This window comes from Gossypium hirsutum, chromosome A08 (assembly GCF_007990345.1).
Source record: "Gossypium hirsutum isolate 1008001.06 chromosome A08, Gossypium_hirsutum_v2.1, whole genome shotgun sequence".
NCBI lineage: Eukaryota > Viridiplantae > Streptophyta > Magnoliopsida > Malvales > Malvaceae > Gossypium > Gossypium hirsutum.
The window spans coordinates 15,325,813-15,340,138 of record NC_053431.1 but is presented as its reverse complement, the minus strand read 5'-3'; the positions used below and the strand labels follow the sequence as shown (position 1 = coordinate 15,340,138).

The following is a 14,326-nucleotide window of genomic DNA, read 5'->3' as shown; positions in this document are numbered from 1 at the left end:
CGCCCGTGCCTATGTAACAGCCTTGACCACGGGCTGGAGTAATCGTACACGGGCGTGTCACACGGGTGTGTCACTGCCGAGCCCAAGTTTAGTCCTATTCAGAAAAGGCCAATTTTTAGGGCTCTTAGGCATTCAAAAGCCTATTTAAACACTTGAGGAGGCACTTAGGATGGGGACGCATAGTAGGAAGTAAGGAATTACTCAATAAAAGCTGATTGATCCATCTCAAGAGCCGGATTCATCATCAAGACTGGAGATCTCCCTTCAAGCTCCTTCAGGAGTTTTGGGTTTTCTTATGTTTTCTTATCTTTATGCTTTTGAGATGTTTTCTTTCATAAATATGAACTAAACCCCCTAAATACCTAAGGGGAATGAAACCTAAGACAGAGCTTGTTATTATTATCTGAATTGTATGATAAATATTTGACTTGTTCTTAATTATGTGTTCTTAATTCTTGTTTTAATATTACAGGATATTGATTCAAGTTAACGCTCTAATTCAGAGGAGGAATAGACCTTGTTTAAGAGTAAAATTTTCATAATTAAGTGGAGTTGATTGCGCGCCTAGAGATAGGGTGACAAGATTTTGCCGGATTAGGGTGAAACCTAATAAGGGAATCCATAGATCAAGTTAATGCGATTCTAGGGTGTTAATTAGAAAGAGATTTCAATTATTCAACCTAGGGTTAGACGTTATTAGTCTCGAGAGAGATAATAATATAACTTAGGGATTTCTACGAATCAAGCCAAATGAATAAATCGTCTGATTCAGAGTCAAATAACAAGTGAAGTCTAGGTGGAATTTTCCTTAGGTATTGTCTCAATCAATCGAAATTTCCCAAAAGTATTTTCCCGAGTTTTCTTTTTGGGCATTCTTAGTTAGTAATTAGTTTAGATAACCAAACCTCTTAATTTTTAGGCTAGATAATAAAAAGGAAGTAAATACTAGTACTCGTAGTTCCTTTGGGTTCGACAATCCAGTCTTGCTGAGCTATACTACTGTTCAATAGGTACACTTACCTTAATCGTGATAATATGTTAGTCTCAAGAACGATTCATTTATAAATCTTTAAAAGCTGTTACGAATATCACGCAATGAAGTTTTTGGTGCCGTTGCCGGGGAACTAGGATATTAGGAACACTCGATCTTTATTACTTCAGCCATTTTACTTTTATTGCAATTTAAGTTTTTATTTTCTTTTATAATTCTTCATTTATTTTCTTCTGACAAGTTTTTGTAGTTTATGACCAGAAAAAACCCATCAGGACCACTACTTTTTGACGGTGAGATCGACCATACAGTTCGCAGAAATTGGAGAGAAATAAGGCGAAGCCTAAGATACAAAGAGGACAAGCAAGAGGACGATACTTTAACCAAAACTGAGGAGATGGCTGAAAACCAATAAAATCCACTACCTCCTGCGATTGCTGCTGATCCAGTAAATCAGAATCCTACTATCAGAATCTTACTCCACGCACTATGTATGATTATGCTAAACCTAATTTAATAGGAACTGAGTCAAGTATAGTTAGACCTGCTATTGCTGCAAATAATTTTGAACTAAAACCTAACACAATTCAAATGATACAACAGTTTGTTCAGTTTGATGGTTTGCAGGACGAGGATCCCAACGCTCACTTGGCAAATTTCCTAGAATTTTGTGATACCTTTAAAATTAATGGCGTTTCTGATGACGCCATTCGCCTTTGGTTGTTTCCCTTTTTGTTAAGGAATAAGGCTAAACAATGGTTGAACTCGTTACCACGAGGGTCAATCACTACTTGGGAATAAATGACCGAAAAGTTTTTATTAAAATATTTTCCACCGGCGAAAACAGCCAAGTCACGTAATGATATCTCTTCTTTTGTGCAGATGGATTTAGAAACACTCTACGATGCATGGGAGAGATACAAGGACCTTTTGAGAAGGAGCCCTCACCATGGGTTACCTCTTTGGCTACAGGTTCAAACGTTTCATAATGGTCTGAATCCTTCGACTCGGCAAATGATTGATGCAGTCGCTGAAAGAACTATCAATAATAAGACGCCTGAGGTGGCTTACGAATTTATTGAGGAGATGTCACTGAATAACTATCAGTGGCAAGATATGAGAACAAAGTCGACAAAAGCAGCCAGTGTTTTCAACCTCGACGTGGTTATTATGCTATCTAACCAAGTACAACTCTTAAATAAAAAGATTGACGGTTTGTGTGGTTCTACTCAGGTACATCCAGTGATGAGGTGTGATTCGAATGGAGGAGAAGCATACACAAAATATCAACCCTTCAACCCTAGCATCGAGGAGGAACAAGTCCAATATATGGGTAACAATAACTCTAGACCCCAAAATAACCCATATAGTAACACTTATAATGCAGGTTGGAGGAACCATCCCAATTTCTCGTGGGGCGGTCAAGGAAATCAAAGGCCACAACATCCTCCAGGTTTTCAACAACCATCTTACCAGCAAGAAAAGAAGCCGAGCCTTGAGGAGATGCTAACCAAATTCATCTCGGTGTCAGAAACTCATTTTTAGAATATTGAGACAGCACTCAAAAATCAATAAGAACCAATCTAGGGCTCGAAACTCAGATTGGATAGCTCGCTAAGTTAATTTTCGAATGACCACAAGGTAGCCTACCAAGCAACACTGAATCTAACCCAAGGGAGCAACTCAATGCGATTGCCATTCAAGATGAGGAAGGGTTAGTTGCAAAACCAAGGCCAGAAATGATGGTAAGTAAAGGTAAGAATGAGGTAGGCCAAAATGACCCAAAGCCTGTTAGTACAGAATATAAACCTCGTGTGCCATACCCCAATGCGACAAGGAAAGACTAATCAGATGAACAATTTGGTAAATTCCTTAAATTTTTAAAGAAACTACATATAAACTTACCGTTTATTGAAGTCCTTTCGCAGATGCCAAACGCAGTCAAATTCTTAAAGGAGCTTTTAACAAATAAACGAAAGTTGGATAAGGCGCCGCATGTGGAATTGAATGCAGTTTGCTCAGCCATATTACAAAATAAGCTACCAAACAAATTGAAAGATCCAGGGATTTTTATGATTCCTTGTTTAATTGGTAGTTTAGATGTTCATCATGCATTGGCTAACTTAGGGGCAAGCATTAATGTTATGCCTTATAAAATGTTTAAACAGCTAGGTCTTGGGAAACCTAAACAAATTAGGATGAGCATTCAATTGGTTGATAAAACCATTAGATTTCCTAGGGATATCATTGAAGATGTTCTTGTTAAGATCGATAAATTTATATACCCAGTAGACTTTGTTGTTCTAGACATGGAAGAGGATAGTAACGTACCTTTAATTTTAGGACGACCCTTTTTAGCGACTGCTAGAACCATTATTGATGTTGGTACAGGTGAACTCACACTTTGTGTGGGAGACGAAATAATCACCCTTCAAGCTCGTAATTCGAGTAACACATCAAAAATTGAAGATGGTTGTATAAATCATTCTACTAGTACTGATCACATGGTGAAACCTTCTGTGTAGGGATCAGTTACAAAGAACGTATATGAGCCGTGTTCAAACAACAACAAGGGACCTATCTATGAAGAACGAAGGCTACAAATTGAGGAGCTAGAGGAATGGCGGACATAGAAACCGAGACCACTCGATAGGCCGAAATCGAGCCAAGACGAGCTCAATACCCCACCAAATCAACTTAAGGTTGGAGACAAAGTACTACTAGATGTAGCAGATCCTCGCATTACCACTGAAACTAATGAATAAATTCCTCTTACGGTACTCAGTATTTTTCCATATGGTACAGTCGAGGTAAATCATCCCAAATTCGGTACATTTAAGGTAAATAATACTAGTCTTAAACCTTATGTTGATAAAATTTAGCAGGGATGAGGAGTGTAAACTCGTCGCTCCACCTTAACTATGCAAAAGTGAGGTAAGTCGAGCTTAGACTATAAATAAGCACTTCTCGGGAGGCAACCTGAGCATTAACAGTGTTAATTTCTTTAAAATTTTAGTTTTTAACATCTAACATACTAACTGAATCATGGAACACAGACTTTCTAAAGACCACACGGCCAGGCACACAAGCGTGCATTAGGCCGTGTGAAAATAGGGCAAGATTTTTTCCCCAACACGGGATATGATAAGTTGCCACGACCGTGCAACATGGCCGTGGGCAAAACTGCCAAAACAACACGGGCGTACGACACGCCCGTGCCTTGAAACCGTGGTTGAAACTGAGAATGTAAACGGGCGTGCGACACGCCTGTGTCCTCCACCCGTGGTCGACACTGTCAAAATAAACACGGGCGTGGACCTATGTACACGGGCATGGGAGAACTGAACGAAGCAAGACATAGCCGTGCGACATGACCGTGTGCCCCAAAATCTATATAAACCCCTTACTATTCATCATCTCCCTCCCCAAAAATCCCTAACCTTAGTAGTTGCAACTCCACACGCCTTACCCCTACGCCCGTGCGCCACCTACAACACCGATTTCGACGCCCTAAGTTCCTTCTTTTTGCGTTTGTTTACTCTTTTTTCTCTATTTTCTTTAAATATGTTTCCTATTTCATGATTCCTTTACTATATTGAACTATTTTTGAATAGTCATAGTTAGAATAGTAAAATACTAGTGCTTGTTTAATAAAATTTTTTGTCATTTTAGTTACTCCATTATGCTATACTCTTCCATTTTTCTTTGTTTCCATGAAATTTATGCCTACTCACACACATTCATTTATTATTTCCATAATCCTCTAACTTGATATATTTAGTGGTTTTAGTTTTTATCATATCGTACGTAAATCTTATAAAATATTCATATTTAGCCTTGATTTTCCATGCTATTTGTGACACCCCTAAAGTGACCCTAGTGGGAAAGTGGTTTCGGGACCACCAAACTGAGTTATAAAGATAATTAACCGTCGTAGTTGATGCTCATTATATGTACATATGCATGTGTGAAAATTTCATGTTTGAATTTTGTTAATAGTAAGTGAATTTTATCAAATAGGACTTATGTGAGAAAATTTGGAAATGTGCTAGGCAAATGTAAAGTGGCCTAATAATGCATGTTGTGAAATGATGGGTTTGCATGTCAAATTACCCAAAATTAAAGCATAGTGGCCGGCCATGCTATGGGTGGAAACATGTTGCAAACATGTTGTGTTAGTGAGTTATGTTAGAAAGAATAAAAAAAGGGGTTAGGATTAAAGTAATGCAAAAAGGTAGAGTGATGAAAAAAAAATGGTCTCATCCATGCCCCCCTTTGCCGTGAATGGAAGAAAGGAAACAAAGAAAAAAAAGTGTTCATCCTTGAACATCTTTGGCCGAATAGAAGAAAGAAAGGAAGGGAATGAGCTTGGAGAAAAATCGGCTATGAAGGCTCACTAGATTAAGGTATGTTTAGTGTTGCTTTGAAAGTTCATACATCCCTTGGATGATTAGTCTAAATTCTAACTATCTCATGGATGGATTTGGGATTATTAGAGAGTTAGTATTCGACTAAGAGGCTTCAAAAGTTTTAGTTGAAGCCTTGAGACTATTAGTATGTTAGCTATATAGATGTGTTATGAGGCTTGAGGTGTTAGGTAAATTTGAACTCATCACCAAGTTCTTTAAGCAATCCAAGCTAAAAGTTTCGATATTGAGGTATCTTGAGCATCCGGCCATGGTAGGAAGTAGAAGGGAAAATATGGTTGTTGTTAGATGAAGTAGAGTCTAACAAATGAGCACATATGTGCATTAGTTGCTAGATGGAGAAGAATCGGCTAGCAAGTTGTGTGCTAAGGCCGAATATAATTTTGTATATTAATGAGTAATGCATGTGTTGAATTGATGGAAAGGGAGAGGATGCTTTACTAGTGTATATATGTGTATTGGCCAAGTTTTGAACTTGAAACAAAATGGTGTTTAGTCAATACAAGTGACCATACTTGTAGAATGTATTAAGTGTTGCAATCGGCCTCAAAATAGACATGTATGTTCGGCCACATGAATGAGTACATAAGTTGACGTGTATGTTCGGCCATAAGTAAGCATATTGGTGGCTTAATCTTGGCTTAGACAATTGGCTAAAAGAGAGTGTGGGTTAATATGTTGAGTTGATTCATGATTTCATATGTATGTGACTTTAATGTCTAATGTGTATATATATGGGTTAAGTACCTTGATTTTCTCTTTTCGATGTTCAAATGATTAAATCAATTTATTTGTTAAATTAAGCTCAAGAACAAAGGGGAACTAAATCCGATAAAGGGAAGGAAAAAAGTGATCGAATAGCCGCCGAAATCGTTCTACCACATCCGAGGTAAGTTTTAAGTGATTAAACGTTGAGTAAATTCAGTCATAATAGGACATAATGAGTTGATTTAATAAGATATGATGTGGCCATGATATGTCTTAAACTCAAATGGTAAGTTCATAAGTGTTTGGACTTGGAAATTTAAGAGCAAATTGTAATAATTTGCTTTGGACTACAGCAGTAACGTGATTTTAGAAAATCACTATAAATTGTTGGTGTGGAATTATAGGCTGAATAAAATATGTAATCAAAGCTTATTTAGTCTAGTTTCTTATAAAAGAGACCGTGGAAGCAAAGAAATTTCCTATAAAGAGATATTTAAAGTTGTGTGGGACAGTGTCAGAATGACTCCGAAATCCCCTGTTCTGTTTTTAGAAAAATCATTATAATTTGTATAAAAATGGTTATAAGATAAAATTTATATGCATAGACTCCTTAATGAGTCTAGTTTCAAATGAAATCAAATAGAACACATTTTTAATTCCGTACAATGAGAAATTTGACTCGTAGTGAAGAGTGGTCAGATTAGTCAAATAGTGAAACAGGGGAAACTTTAAGAAAAATCTGGTATTGATTGGCCAAACCAAAAATTCTGAAAATTTGCTGGATAAGATATGTATGAGTCTATTTCCAGGGAAAATTAACGGCACTCCATTTGGAGTTTCGTAGCTCCATTTACGAATAATTTAATGACTGTTGCTCAGAAAAAAACAGCTTGTGCTGAATTTGGAATTTTGTTGTAAACCTTAATAAAACCATTTGAGTTGCTTATAAGCTATCGATTAAACATTGGTAATCAAAGTACCAAATTCGTATTAAAGTGAAGCTATAAGCCACAAATGACTAGTATACCTAGTCAATTTTGTTATGATGAAATTGATGTACAAGTATATATATGTGATAGGGCCGAATGGCCAATGTGATGAATGTGAACATGTGTATGTGTGATAAGGCCGAATGGCCAATGTGATGAATGTGAACATGTGTATGTGTGATAAGGCCGAATGGCCAATGTGATGAATGTGAAAGTGTATATATGTGATAAGGCCGAATGGCCAATGTGATGGATGTGGAAGTGTATAAATGTGATAAGTCCCGAAGGGAAATTGTGTCAGTACTATATCCGGGTTAAAACCCCGCAGGCTTTATGCGAGAATATTATCCTGATTAATGTCTGTAGGCTTCGTGCTCGTACTATATCTGAGCTTTAAAGACCCGACGGCTAAATTCTAGGATTCAAGTAAGACTTTGATATTGAGTATCTGCATTAAGTTACCATCAAATAAGTATTATGTATTCAAGATGTTCAGGTACGTATTACTTACTCATCGGTGGAGTGATTTCGAGGTGAATTATCAGTATCAAAGAGGTAGGTAAATGTGATTAATATTATAACTCCAAATGTGAGAATGATCTAATTGGTAATGGTATGTTTGTATAATAAAGTATGCGATGAAATATTCTTATGTATTAGTGCATATTCTGCCCAAAAGCCTTATGATCTGAGTATGGGTTGGGTTGAGCTAGATGTGCCAGTACAAGGTAAGGATTATGATTTGTAAGCTTACATATATGTGATAAGGAATATGTTGGTTCTTTATGTGCCTATGGTAATTTAGTACTTGTCATGTTGAAATACTTAAAAGTATGGATGTGATTATGAACAAGTGGAAAGGATTATTGAAAGTTGAAAATCGATGAAGAATGTGCTTTGGAAATATTTGACCATCTAGGTCATTATTATTCGAAAGTATATATGTGGCAGCCAAGTGTTGCGTTTAATGATATTATAGATCGAGATGAAGCTCTAGATTAACTTCATCGAACAGTTGAAATGAATGACCAATAATAGTGATTGAGAACACTTTGTCTTGCTTAAAACTTACTAAGCATTAAATGCTTACTCCGTTCTTTGAATCTCTGTTTTATAGATTTTGGTTCGTCAGCTATCGGACTCGGGATTATTGAAGTCGAAGTCGCCCACACTATCAAAGCCCTTTTGGTACACTTTTGGTTGAACTCTAAAAATGGCATGTATAGGACTACCCTTTTTGTAGTGGGTCATGGACCCTTTGGATTTGTATAATTTTGGATAGCCATGCGAAAATGGCTTATATATGTTTGAGCATAATGTTATAATCATTTGGTATGGATATGGTTATTGAGAGGTGTGGATATGCTTAACAAGGATTGGCCATGGGAATGGTTAATCACTATCATAATTTGTGCTATTTATGCTAAAAGGGCTAGTTGAATCATGGAAGCTATGAAATAGGTAAAGTCTACCTTAAAGGCAGATGCTGACAACAGCAGTGATGTAGATTTGGAAAATCACTAAAAATAGTAGGAATAGAATTAAATAGTGAATCAATTATTTAAATGAACCTTGATGAATCCACTTTCATATGGAAGAAACGAAACGGTCATATGAGTGGTATGTTAAGAGATAATTAGGTTTTCGTGAGACAGGGCCAGAACGGTTTCTGGATTCCCTGTTCTGACTTTGGAAATTCATTATAAATTAACCAGAGATAATTAGGAGTCATTCCATATATTTATAGATTCCTCTATGAGTCTAGTTTCTATAGAAACAAACAGCATCAGTATTGAAGCCCTGTACAGGGAGATATCCAAATTGTAATGCATGAAGGTCAGTGTAGTCGCACCCTGTAACAGGGGAGACTTTAACTAATAAACTGTACTAATTGGACCAACCAAAAATTCTAGAAAAAAATATGTAGATGGAAATAGGAGTCTAGTTTCAGGGAAAAATCACGAAACTGATTTTCGAGTTGTGAAACTCAAGATATGATTTTTAAGGTGACAGCGACACAGTTAGCCAACTGTCTGGAAAAATTTAAAATGGACTGCGATAGTAAGCGAATTTAGTCTGTGAACCCCTCGTGTCCGACTCCGGCAACAGTCTCGGGTACGGGGTGTTACACTATTCTTGGGGCATATTGATTGAACTTCGATTTTTCAAAGCAGGTACAATGTCGTCCTCACGTGGTAAGAAGACCGCTGTTCCCGCCTCGAAGAAGAGGAAAGGAGCAGCGTCATCCTCGGGTCCTACCACGGAGATTAGGCACCCATTCCTCCAGGTTCCATTGGGACCCCAGGAGGAATTATATCAGATATTACGGGCCCGAACCCTAAGTGTGGGCCACTGCATTGACTGGGCCGCACTCAAGCAGATTCAATTGGCTGACGAGTTCTGAGCCCTCCTAATGACTGACTTATGGGGGCTCTTCTTAGAGATCATCGAGCCGATGTACCTCAAGTTTACATTGGAACTCTACTCGACGTTCCATCTTCAGACCGTCATGACCAACTTCGATGATCCTGGAACAGTCCAGTTCTGCCTCGGTGGTCTAGTACACCAGTTGAGCATACCTGAGTTTGAGATTGCACTAAGGCTATACACGGAGGAGTTTATGGATGAAAATGACATCAACACCCTCCACCGCCACATCTACTACTCCCCCTCGAAATGTTGGAGGGACCTCGTCCTTGCCTTGGCCACCTACGATCTTAGCCACTCCAAGGCATCAGCTCTCCCTCCTTCCTTGAGGTATCTATACGCCATCTTGGCTTACACTCTGACAGAGAGACGAGAGAGCACCAGCGTTGTCACCACCCACGACATCTATTTCTTTTGGAGTACGGCGAACGGGCACATCATCGACCTCGCCTACTTTATTGCCTTGGCCATTCACCACCAGACGGAGCAGCACAGGAGAGGGGTCATCTCTATCGGGCCCTATGTGGCTCGGTTGGCTCGGCACTTCAGGCTTCTAAATATAGCAGCCTAATCATCTTCCCTCACTCTCATCGGCCAGATGTCCCCACAAGGCATCTTGAGCATGATAAGTATGAGGATGATCGAGAAACGACGTGGCACATACCCTCTTCAGTACCACCTCGCCCAGTCCATCGAGGAGGAGGATCCAGAGGACATTCCTGATAATGTACCTCCACGTCATGAGGATCCACTGACTCAGCCACCACTCCCTCCCGTCTAGTTCATACGGCGGCTTCATACGTTGACATCTCTAAGCGCCTTACTCGATTCGAGCAAGAGTGTTTTCAGCGCTTCGATAACATTGATGCTACTCTACAGCAGATTTGTCAGCACTTCCACATCTCATCGCTACCCCCACCTCGTGAACCATCTAGCGATGAAGATGTTTAAAAAAATTTATTTATTATTTTATGTTTTTACTTTTATTCTATTTTAAGACTATTTATTTTTCTTTAAGCTTATTTTTATTAGGTTTTATAATTATTATTTTACAATTTTAAATTTTGGCTATTTCATTACGAGTAATTATGGTTCCTTATATTTCCTAAAAAGTTCCTAATTTTATCACAGTTATAAAGAGCTCCAAAGCTAATCATCGCATAGGAACTAAAAAATCCGCCGGGAAAGGTTCTCCACGACTGCCATGTCCTGCTCGACCATGACCACAGCTACCACCAGATATAATATTCTTTTGGCGCAGGACTTATGGACTAATGAACCTCTACCACCACTGGAGTATCCTTCTCCACTCTCATGCCAATTATTCTCCAAAACTCCAGTTCAAGGAATTCATTCATCATTTAGGAAGTTTCAATTCTCTCCCTATCTTATGATTAAAAATCTATTTTTTTAATATATCTATCTTTGTACATTGAGGGCAATGTACATCTTAAGTGTAGGGGGTCTTTTATATCTTCATTAGAAATCCCTGAATTGTGTCTTATTCTCATGTGAATCATTCATATCACTATTAGAATGAATTTTAATTAATTTATGATTTTTATTGATATGTCTTGAATTAAAACATAGGCATTTATGCATTGAGTGTTTAAACTTTAAGACATTAGGGAATCAAGCATGATAAGTTGATTTTTGAAGAATTAAAAACTTTTATGTTGTTTTTCCAAAGTTTAGGTATTATCTTGAGTTGAAATTCATAGGTTTAAACATCAAAAAGCCATAATTTTTGTGAGATTTTGAGCCTTTAGAGCATCTACTATTTCTTTCATGCTCACTTTTATTGTTGCTTTGAGCGTGTCAGTATTGAATTGTTATTCTAGAACTTACTTGATTATGCATGTCAAGACCACACCATTTGATTTCATATGTCAAGATGATAAAGGCACTTAGGTTTAACCCACTCACTCGACAAAAGCCTACCTTCATAATTAACCCTTAGTAACCTCTTTGAGCCTAACAAACCATTAATTGATTTACCCTCAATATTAACCCATAAACCATTATTGTTGAAATCCCCTAATTTGATCCCTATTTTTGTCGAGATTTGATTTGAAGTAATTGCTTAGCTATGTTTTGTTCTTCTATGTATTTGACTTGTTCTTAAAAAAACAACAACAACAACAATACTTACATACATATTAGTAGTAATTCGCCATTTTTTGAGCTTGAGTGTTAATTCCATATTCTGAGAAGAAGCTCACTTGTATTCAACTGATGACTAGTTATTTTTCTATCTAAGTAATTTTTCAATTCAATCTCGATTCTAACCTTTTCTTTCAGTTTGTGACTATACCCCCTAACCAAAGCCACTTTACAACCCTCTAAAGACCTTTTTGATTGAGGTATCATCTCAACATATAGTGGTGGAGATTTGATTTTCAAGCAAGCCTATGGTAATAACTTCTCATATTGACTAATGAGTGCTTTAATTGATGTCCTTAAACACCTTAAGTGATTTGAGTGAATCTTTAGTGAGGATGTTAAACTCTGTGATATTTTGATCAAGGTAATCACTTAGATGAGGGGAGACAGCTATGTTTTCATGATAAAATGCTCACCTTAGAATGTCTGAAACTTTGATGTACTTTTAGTTGAATTTTCAATGTATAAATACTTATGGATTATTTTGAGATATTATTGATAGGGATTATAAATTGAGAAGAATTTATTTTGATCGTGAGTTGAAGATTTTGCTTGAGGACAAGCAAATGCTTAAGTGTGGGGGTATTTGATAAACCATAATTTATACATATTTTTATCCCATGCTTAGCGCATCTACGGATGATTTCTCCTTGGATTTGGTGAATTCAATGCTCCTAATCCTTTAATTTCATGTTTTATACTTAGGTGAGCATAGGAGAGTAAAAAGAGCGAGAAATAGGCCGAAAACGGAGAAAATGGACCCACATGGGAAAACAACAAGGCTGGACTTCCTCACACGGGCGTGTCAATTTGACAGGATCGAAGCACGACTTACACGGGTAGACCACATGCCCGTGCCTATTTACCAGCCTGGACCACGGGCTGGAGTAATCGCACACGGGCATGTCACACGGGCGTGTCCCTGCTGAGCCCAAGTTTAGTCCTATTCGAAAAAGGTCAATTTTTAGGGCCCTTAGGCATTCAAAAACCTATTTAAACATTTGAGGAGGCACTTAGGATGGGGACACATAGTAGGAAGCAAGGAATTACTCAATGAAAGCCGATTGATCCATCTCAAGAGCTGGATTCATCATCAAGACTAGAGATCTCCCTTCAAGTTCCTTCAGGAGTTTTGGGGTTTCTTATGTTTTGTTATCTTTATGCTTTTGAGATGTTTTCTTTCATAAATATGAACTAAACCCCCTAAATACCTAAAAGGAATCAAACCTAAGACAGATCTTGTTATTATTATCTGAATTAATTATGTGTTCTTAATTCTTATTTTAATATTCCAGGATATTGATTCAAGTTAACGCTCTTATTCAGAGGAGGAATAAACCCTGTTTAAGAGTAAAATTATCATAATTAAGTGGAGTTGATTGCATGCATAGAGATAGGGTGACAAGATTTTGCCAAATTAGGGTGAAACCTAACAAGGGAATCCATAGATCGAGTTAATACAATTCTAGGGTGTTAATTAGAAAGAGATTTCAATTATTCAACCTAGGATTAGACATTATTAGTCTCGAGAGAGATAATAATATAACTTAGGGATTTCTACGGATCAAGTCAAATGAATAAATCGTCTGATTCAGAGTCAAATAAGAAGTGAAGTATAGGTGGAATTTTCCTTAGGTATTGTCTTAATCAATCGAAATTTCCCAAAAGTATTTTCCCGAGTTTTCTTTCTAAGCATTCTTAGTTAGTAATTAGTTTAGATAACCAAACCTCTTAATTTTTAGGCTAGATAATAAAAAGGAAGTAAATACTAGTACTCGTAGTTCCTTTGGGTTCGGCAATCCGGTTTTGCTAAGCTATACTACTGTTCAATAGGTACACTTTCCCTAATCGTGATAATAAGTTAGTCTCAAGAACGATTCATTTATAAATATTTAAAACCTGTTACGAATATCACACAATCAAATGGAAATGAAACTTGCTAATAGTTCTCAGCGCTGCGAGAAACACAAATTTGTGCTTGATGAAATGTGCCTTCCTGAAGCTCAGTCCAAAGTGAAAAATCGCTGGGGAGATTCTGACTCGATTGCTTGATGTTTTATGTTAGCAAGCATGAGTAGTGTGTTGCAAAAAGCAACACGAGAATTTTTGTACTGCCAAAGAGATCATGACAAATTTGGACGATTTGCTCAGTGGCCAAGTCATATTGGCTTAAAAATATGTTATTACAAATTTGATGAATTCTCAACAGAAAACCAGCATTCTAGTCAAAAGAACAGATGGTTACGTTTATGGGATTCTTTATGGAAGCGGAGGACAATGGGGATAAGCGAGACATGAACACGTAAATTGAAATAGTGTTCAAATCTTTAACCAAGGAGTTTGCTAGTTTTAGGGCCATTTACAACTTGAGGAATAAGACACTTACCTTGACTTAGCTCATGAAGGAATTACAATCCTATGAGTTGATGCTGAATGGTGGCAAGCTGGTTCAGGAGAAACCTGAGGCAAACTTAGTGATCGCGATTTTCGTGTGACAGGTTTTAAATAATTATAAACAATCATTTTTGAAACTAATTATTATCACGATCTAGGCAAGTGTACCTATCGAACAATAGTATAGTTTTAGCAAGACCGGATTGTCGAACCCAAAGGATCTAAAA

General features: G+C 37.4%; 1 non-coding gene across 1 annotated transcript; it reads right to left on the bottom strand.

Annotated features, from left to right (window-relative positions):
• Positions 1 to 1,841: 1,841 nt before the first annotated feature.
• LOC121205754 (small nucleolar RNA R71) lies at positions 1,842 to 1,947 on the bottom strand. Its single transcript, XR_005900829.1, has one exon. It is a non-coding gene; the product is annotated as a small nucleolar RNA R71 (small nucleolar RNA).
• Between the last annotated feature and the right edge of the window lie 12,379 nt (positions 1,948 to 14,326).